General features: G+C 57.0%; 1 protein-coding gene across 3 annotated transcripts in view; it reads left to right on the top strand.

Moving 5' to 3' along the window:
- Positions 1-1,689: 1,689 nt before the first annotated feature.
- LOC144494106 (calcium and integrin-binding family member 4-like) overlaps positions 1,690-8,626 on the top strand; it is a 40,269-nt gene continuing 33,332 nt past the window's right edge. Inside the window, exons 1-2 of one of the 3 annotated variants that reach the window (XM_078213687.1) lie at positions 1,690-1,788; positions 4,882-4,916. The gene's annotated coding sequence lies outside the window, so the exon portion shown is untranslated. Of the gene's footprint in view, positions 1,809-4,881; positions 4,917-8,626 lie in introns of all 3 variants that reach the window. The other 2 variants (XM_078213689.1, XM_078213688.1) reach the window with 2 other exon arrangements.

Here is an 8,626-nt window from a genome sequence, read left to right as displayed (position 1 = left end):
GGAATAGGGCACGAGCGGGGGGGATAGGGCACGCGGCGGGGGGTGGGGGAGCGCGTGGGAGGTGGGGGGGCGCGTGGGTGATGGGGTGAGCATGTGGGAGGTGGGGGGGCGTGTGGGTGGTGGGGGCGCGCGGGTGGTGGGGGGGCGCGCGGGTGGTGGGGGGGCGCGCGGGTGGTGGGGGGGCGTGCGGGTGGTAGGGGGGGCGTGCGGGTGGTAGGGGGGGCGTGCGGGTGGTGGGGGGTGCGCGGGTGGTGGGGGGGCGCGCGGGTGGTGGGGAGGGCGCGCGGGTGGTGGGGGGGCGCGCGCGGGTGGTGGGGGGGTCGCGCGGGTGGTGGGGGGGTCGCGCGGGTGGTGGGGGGGCGCGCGGGTGGTGTGGGGGGCGCGTGGGTGGTGGGGGGGGCGCGCCGGTGGTGGGGGGGCGCGCGCGGTTGGTGGGGGGGCGCGGGTGGTAGGGGGGCGCGCGGGGGGTGGGGGGCGCGTCGGTGGTGGTGGGGGCGCGCGGGTGGTGGGGGGGCGCGCAGTTGGTGTGGAGGGCGCGCGGGGGGTGGGGGTGCGCGCGTGGGGGGTGGGGGGCGCGCGCGGGGGGTGGGGGAGCGCGCGGTTGGTGTGGAGGGCGGGCGGGGGTTGAGGGGCGCGCGTGGGGGGTGGGGGGCGCGCGCGGGGGGTTTGGGGGGCGCGCGCGGGGGGTGGGGGTGAAGGCGCGCGCGGGGGGGTGGGGGATGCGGCGGGGGGGCTGGGGGGAGGCGCGCGCGGGGGGGTGTGGGGAGGCGCGCGCGGGGGTGGGGCGAGGCGCGCGCGGGGGTGGGGCGAGGCGCGCGCGGGGGTGGGGCGAGGCGCGCGCGGGGGTGGGGCGAGGCGCGCGCGGGTAGTGGGGGGGGCTTGGGTGGTGGGGGGGGCGTGGGTGGTGGGGGGCGCGCGGGGGGGGTGGGGGGAGGCGCGCGGGGGGGTGGGGGGAGGCGCGTGGGGGGGGTGGGGGGAGGGCGCGCGGGGGGTGGGGGGAGGCGTGCGCGGGGGGTGGGGGGAGGCATGCGCGGGGGGGTGGGGGGAGGCGCGCGCGGGTAGTGGGGGGCGCGGGGGGTGGGGGGGCACGCGCGGGGGGCACGCGCGGGGGGTGGGGGGCACGTGCGGGGGTGGGGGGCACGCGCGGGGGGTGGGGGGCGCGCGCGGGGGGTGGGGGGCGCGCGCGGGGGGTGGGGGCGCGCGCGGGGTGTGGGGGGGGCGCGCGCGGGGGGGGTGGGGGGCGCGCGGGGGGGGTGGGGGGTGCGCGCGGGGGGTGGAGGCGCGCGCGAGGGGGGGGGTGGGTGGGGGCGCGCGCGGCGGGGGGGTGGGTGGGGGCGCGCGCGGGGGGTGGGGGGCGCGTGCGGGGGGTTGGGGGCGCGCGCGGGGGGTGTGGGGGGGAGCGCGCGGGGGGGGTGGGGGCGCGCGCGGGGGGGGTGGGGGCGCGCGCGGGGGGGGGGTGGGGGCGCGCGCGGGGGGGTGGGGGCGCGCGCGCGGGGGGGTGGGGGCGCGCGCGCGGGGGGGTGGGGGCGCGCGGGGGGGTGGGGGCGCGCGGGGGGGTGGGGGCGCGCGGGGGGGTGAGGGGGGCGCGCGGGGGTTGGGGGCGCGCGCGGGGCGGGTGAAGGAGGGACGTACGAGGGGGTTGCTCGCGCACGGGGCGCGCGGGTGTCGGCGTGTGCGCGCGCACGGAGTGGGGGGCGGTTTGAAGGGTAACGGCGCAGCGGTTATGGGCAGGCTCACCGGTCACTCGGGGAGTTCCCCCTCAGCAGCGAGGAGCTCTGGGATTACCAGGTCACCCAGCTTCATGAAAGGTTTTACCCCACGAGGGGGAGGTGAAGAGGCTGGGGGCGGGGGGGGGGGAGTTGGAGTCGGGCCAGGGGGTCTTTGGTGGGGCATCACGGGGTTGGGGGGCTGTGTGGTCTGGTTGGTGGGGCGGAGGAGGGGGTGAGGGGGTGGAGGAGGGGGTGAGGGGGTGGAGGAGGGGGGGTGAGGGGGTGGAGGAGGGGGGGTGAGGGGGTGGAGGAGGGGGGGTGAGGGGGGTGGAGGAGGGGGGGTGAGGGGGTGGAGGAGGGGGGGTGAGGGGGTGGAGGAGGGGGGGTGAGGGGGTGGAGGAGGGGGGGTGAGGGGGTGGAGGAGGGGGGGTGAGGGGGTGGAGGAGGGGGGGTGAGGGGGTGGAGGAGGGGGGGTGAGGGGGTGGAGGAGGGGGGGTGAGGGGGTGGAGGAGGGGGGGTGAGGGGGTGGAGGAGGGGGGTGAGGGGGTGGAGGAGGGGGGTGAGGGTGGGTGAGGGGGCGGGGGCAGGGGCGAGGGGGCAGGGGCGGGGAGGGTGTGAGGGGGCGGGGAGGGTGTGAGGGGGCGGGGGAGGGTGTGAGGGGGCGGGGGAGGGTGTGAGGGGGCGGGGTAGGGGGTGGGGGCGGGGTAGGGGGTGGGGGCGGGGGAGGGGTGGGGGCGGGGGAGGGGGTGGGGGCGGGGGAGGGGGTGGGGGCGGGGGAGGGGCGGGGATGGGGCGGGGGAGGGGGCGGGGATGGGGCGGGGGAGGGGGCGGGGAGGGGGCGGGGGAGGGGGTGAGGGGGCGGGGGAGGGGGGCGGGTGAGGGGGTGAGGGGGCGGGGGAGGGGGTGAGGGGGCGGGGGAGGGGGTGAGGGGGCGGGGGAGGGGGTGAGGGGGCGGGGGTGAGGGGGCGGGGGTGAGGGGGCGGGGGAGGGGGGGAGGGAGTAGAGGAGGCGGGGAGGGGCTGAGTGGGGACGGGGTGAGGTGAGGGAGAGGGGGTGAGGTGAGGGAGAGGAGGTGAAGGAGCGGGGAGGAGGGTGAAGGGGCGGGGAGGAGGGTGAGGGGGCGGGGAGGAGGGTGAGGGGGCGGGGAGGAGGGTGAGGGGGCGGGGAGGAAGGAGGGAGCGGGGTAGGAGGGGAGGGGTGAGGGGGCGGGGGAGGGGGTGAGGGGGTGAGGGGGCGGGGGAGGGGGTGAGGGGGCGGGGGAGGGGGTGGGAGGGTGGGGAGGGGGTGGGAGGGGTGTGTGGGGGTGGGGAGGGGGTCAGGGGCAGGGAGGGGGTGAGGCGGTGTGGGAGGGGCTGAGGGGCGAGGAGGGGGTGAGGGGGCAGTGGTGAGGGGGCGGGGGAGTGGGTGAGGGGGAGGGGGCGGTGAGGGGGTGGGGAGGGGGTGCGGGGGAGGGGCGGGGGAAGGGGGTGGGGGAAGGGGGGTGAGGGGGCAGGTGAGGGGACGGGGAAGGGGGGAGGGGGTGAGGGAAAGGGGGTGAGGGGAAGGGGGTGAGGGGAAGGGGGTGAGGGGAAGGGGGGAGGGGGTGAGGGGATGGGGAAGGGGGTGAGGGGATGGCAGGGGGTGGGGGATAGGGGAGGGGGTGGGGGATAGGGGAGGGGGTGGGGGATAGGGGAGGGGCGGGAGGGGGGTGAGGGGGCGGAGGAGGGGGTGTGTTGGAGAGGGGAGGGAAGAGATGGGGCTCGTTTGTGGATCGTGGGATGCTGGTGAGGTGGGGTGAGGGTGTAGGCGTGAGTTTGTTACAGGAAAGATTGGGATATGGACTGGTTGGTAAGGTAGGTTGAGATGCTATGTTTAATGCCAGTGATCTGAAACTGTAGTCACCTTCATACAAAAAAAATGAGCTTATCGAGGACGTGGTGCTGCTCAGATCATACTGAAAGTGGAGGTAGTTCATAGAAATCATAGAAACCCTACAGTGCAGAAGGAGGCCATTCGGCCCATCGAGTCTGCACCGACCACAATCCCACCCAGGCCCCACCCCCACCCATTTACCCGCTAATCCCTCTAACCTACGCATCTCAGGACTCTAAGGGGCAATTTTTAACCTGGCCAATCAACCTAACCCGCACATCTTTGGACTGTGGGAGGAAACCGGAGCACCCGGAGGAAACCCACGCAGACACGAGGAGAATGTGCAAACTCCACACAGACAGTGACCCGAGCCGGGAATCGAACCCGGGACCTTGGAGCTGTGAAGCAGCAGTGCTAACCACTGTGCTACCGTGCCGCCCCACTTGAGACACTTGATGTGATTCTACCACCTATGTGGACAAGGGCAGCAGATGCATGGGAACACCACCACCACCACCATATAATGTAGATCAGTTCATTCATGTAATTTGATGCTGAATTCGTTGGGGTTGGAATATTGGATACCAGCAGATGATGAAACATTGCTGACTGTATATGGGGTAACACTATTTTCCCTCGCAGTGATCTTCACTACAGAATTGGCCTTTGAAAATCTGTAAAGTGCAGATGTATGAAATATGGATGATTTCAAGTTAAGGAGATGAATAGCCAAGGGAAATATTAACCTTCACACCGGTTTCACATCTATCATCTTATGGAGAAAACCATAAAACTATCTTATTGAAGCAACTTAAAGGGCCTTGCTATGTCAACTTCAATAGGCATGATAGACAAGTCACATCCAACATGGAAAAGGGCTTATACCTTCATGACAGATAAACTATATATCACTACAATAGACAGCAAACTTAATATTACTGGCCCCAGGATGTTCAAGTCACTGACCAGCTGTATGAAATATGGATGATTTCAAATTAAGGAGATGAATACTCAAGAGAAATATAATCTTCCCACCGGTTTCACATCTAACATCTTATGGAGAAAACCATAAAACTATCTTATTGAAGCAACTTAAAGGGCCTTGCTATGCCAACTTCAATAGGCATGATAGAGAAGTCACATCCAACGTGGAAAAGGGCTTATGCCTTCATGTCAGATAAACCAAAATTGACTCACTATGTATCACTGCAATAGACAGTAAACTTAGTATTACTGGCCCCAGAATGTTCAAGCCACTGATAACTGATAATGCCTTGAAAAAATATGCTGTGCGTTAATCATTGTTTTTATATTTCTGCAGGAACTAACATTTTTGACAACAATAGAAATTCAATGGTAAGTATGTTTATTTATAAAGTTGCTTTGTATTTTGTGTTGCATATGCTCATTTTTCTTGCTGTGCTTTGTATGATTCCTTACCAGTAGGGAAATGTGATTAAAGACACCTCCAGGTGATGAGCTAGCACTAGTTCAGGTACAGCATCATGAAGGAAAACTCGAATTGAATTAATTGAATCCTTGGCCCAAATATTCCAATCAGGATCAGGACACCTATTTCCGACCCTGATCAGACAAAAAATATACCCATTTGTCCTCCTCCCGATTTTCGTGAGCAATCTCCCAATGGAGGATCCAGCAGAACTCAGTCAGTTCAGGAAACCTCGGAGACATCAGCAAAGGGAATCCCTGCAGAAGCCATGTCCCTTTTCATGGCCCTAGCTGCTGTATTCTGATAAGTAATGAGTTTAAATATCTCAAAAGCTTTTTTGAAAAGCTACAGGGAGAAGGTGGTAAAATTCTCAATCCCTCCTCAACCTTCTCCAACATTGCAAAGCCTCTCCAGCTCCATTCCGAACTTCAGCCTCTTGTGCATCCCACATACTCTGTCACACCATCATGGGCCTCATATTCTGGAATTCCTTCTTCACACCTTCAACTTCCTTTTAGGCCCTCCTTAACACTCACCTGTGCACATGTGATACCATATTCTTTGAGCGAGGTTTCAATTATGAAACTTTTTCCTGTATTACAAGTGCCAAATAAATACATGTTGTGATGGGATTGATAAATCACGTAATCCTAAAATAACAATACTCTGTTTTGTTGCTGGCTGTTATTTAGGAATTCAGATGACTCGGCTGCTCTACCAAACAATGTATGGTAGAATGCTTTCAAATTTGTACATAGTAGATGGTTGAAGCATGTATGTCACAAAATTCTGCCTGTAAATATGAAATGCATTGAGCTGCACATTACACGTTAACAAGATATTTATGGATGAGGAAATATATTCAATATATCATAACTCCATTGACTGATAATTTCCTATCTGTGAGAGGTGAGTTGAGTAGAGTTGGTGTAGTGGGGGGGCTGGTGTTTAAAATTAAGGTCTATGGGTGCTACTCCTCAGTGACTCATTATACCTTCCATCTCTTTTTCTTTCTCTGAATGTGCCCTAGGAAAAAACAATATTCATTACATTTGCCCATCCACTATCACTCACTTTGTAACAACTAAAGATCAACTCTAAGATGTCAACTCCAGTGCAACTAGTGTGAACTAAAGAAGAGTGCACTTGGTAAAATACAAAGCACGAGCATTTAGGGGTTGAACTTGAGGATAAATTGCCCCTTGGCTGAAAAATCTGGAGTTCCAGATCTTGTGGTTACTGTTTGTACAGGAAGGATGTTTTTAGACGCTCGACCTGAAGGCCACATCAGCAGTGTGCTACAAATGCTAAGTCAAATAGAGGAGTTCATTATCTACAACTGGATATGTATTGGGCACATCCAGTATTGAAGAAAAGGTTTCCTGTATATGATTAACACAATTTACCATTATATTCGGCAATGGAATGTGTGGTACATCTCAGTCAAAGCATGATGGAAAGGAGAAGATCCAAGTTTCCCAGTCTTTAGAAATTTAGACCACTGACGTGACCTGAATTCCCTCAGTGGGACCCAACTCAACAGGTCTGCAGGCCATTATCATAGAATGGTTACAGCACAGAAGGAAGCCATTCACCCATTGTGTTTGAGCCAGATTTCATCTTATTTTGGACTACTGGACTCCAGTCCTATGCTAAGCTTTAACTGAGCCAGAAACTGGAAATTTGTGACGTGGAGGATCCCTGTGTCATTCACCTTGTAAAGAGAAAGGTTTTGTTCTGTTTATATGACCAAGCAGAAAGTCTCAGAAACTGCTGGGAACTGGCACGACAGGATGGATGCAGTTTTCCTGTGCATTCTGTCACAGTCGCAACAGGTGTCCAATGACAGTCCAAGGAGAATTTTTGTGCCATTATACTTTACAGTTAGCATACTACAAAAGAATTAAAAAATAAATTAGTACTTTTTTTTAGTATAAGAATAATCAAACATTTTCAATTTTTTAAGAATGGTTTTATATATTTCTTGCTTTGTCAACATACCACTCATCACATTTGCTTTAATATACTTCTAGACTATAGTCCACATTTGTTAATCCCTGCAAATCCTATTTTCAAACTGTCTCAGTTTGTTATTTGATATCAATATCAATTAAATGTGCTTTTCACAAATCTGCTTTTCAATCTTCATCATTCTTGCTTTATTTTGCCAGGCCAAGCCTTCTCCGCCCCCCAGTGGTTCAAATCTCACATAAGTTAATGTGGTTACCATAGCAAGATCAGCCTAAAGTAATGAGTAGTTGCTCAATCACAACAGTAAGCGAACCAAAATATAATTTGCCTGTAGCACAGTTTATTGTTGAATGCTAACCCTTTACATGGTGAGTTTTGCAGGCATACGGTGAAACAGGAGGTGCATGATTCAGTGTGTGTACCTTTCAGCAGTCTGGGCCTGCATTGTGTAATTGATAACAGACAACACATAACAGGGAGAAGAGATTTTAAGGAAAGCAAACCAGAGATGACATAATGTTCAAACGTGATTTGATGAACTAATTAATTTGTTTCTCTTGTTTACATAGAAATGGAAACTAAACTTTCCAAGCTTGGCACTAATGTGATGAAATCTCTAAGCACTGAATGCAATGTTGCCACCAACAGCCTTGGTCAGTCTTGTAGAATTATTTGAGGTTGTTGTCCTTGTAGATTTCTGGCCTACATTGGGTGTGCCTATGGAGCTCACTGTTAGCTGGAGAAAAAGGAAATGAAGTGCATGCAGTTGGAAAGATTGCAACTGCTTTTAAAGGAAATGTATTTGTTCTTGTACAGTAGGAGAAATGGCAGCAGAAAAATACAAATTGTATATTGAGCATGTTTGGCGGTACTTGTTTGTGGATGAATTGCAATAATGAAGGGCACCTTCACAAAAAAAATCCAAGCTGCTTGATTGAGCACACTTATTACAACCATTAAAAATTGGAGATTCCTTTGTGTAACAATTTGAATACTTAATTCTTCAGATGAAATATATGCAGGTTGAACATTTGAATTTTTCTACATCAAACTTTCAAAATCTCAGCACTTCTCTATTTGCAGGACAAAGTGTTGCATAACAGGAGAGGCTGGAGCAGAATTTGACGATACCCGGTTTCCTCCCACGCTCCAAAGATGTGTGGATTAGGTTGATTGTCCACACTAAATTGTCCCTGAGTTGGGGAGTAGCAGAGTAAATACATGGGGTTACAGGGACAGGGCCTGGGTGGAATTGTTGTCAGTGCAGGTTCTATGGGTTGAATGGTCTCCTTCTACACTGTAGGGATTCTATTAAACTTCTGTGTCCTCAGATAGTATAATAGACCATGCTGAAAACATAGAGCCAATAGATTATGATGAAGCTGGAGTTTTCCTTAAACTTTACACCTTCCTATTCCTGACCACTGACCAGATCAGAAGACCCTATCTTAAGTGGCATGACTGCCTGCTGGTACAAAGCATCCAGGTAATTTTTTCATTCCCTAATGTGTTGCAATGTCTGCAGACCAGCCGCTAGCTCAATGACTCTGAACTGAAGCTGCTCAAGCCTCAAACACTTACTGTTTGCTCTACATCACACTGGCATCCAGTCACTCACAAATGCTGTAGCCTTGATACATTATGT

This window comes from Mustelus asterias, chromosome 5, assembly GCF_964213995.1.
Source record: "Mustelus asterias chromosome 5, sMusAst1.hap1.1, whole genome shotgun sequence".
In the NCBI taxonomy this organism is placed as follows: domain Eukaryota; kingdom Metazoa; phylum Chordata; class Chondrichthyes; order Carcharhiniformes; family Triakidae; genus Mustelus; species Mustelus asterias.
This window is presented reverse-complemented; position numbering and strand designations above follow the sequence as displayed.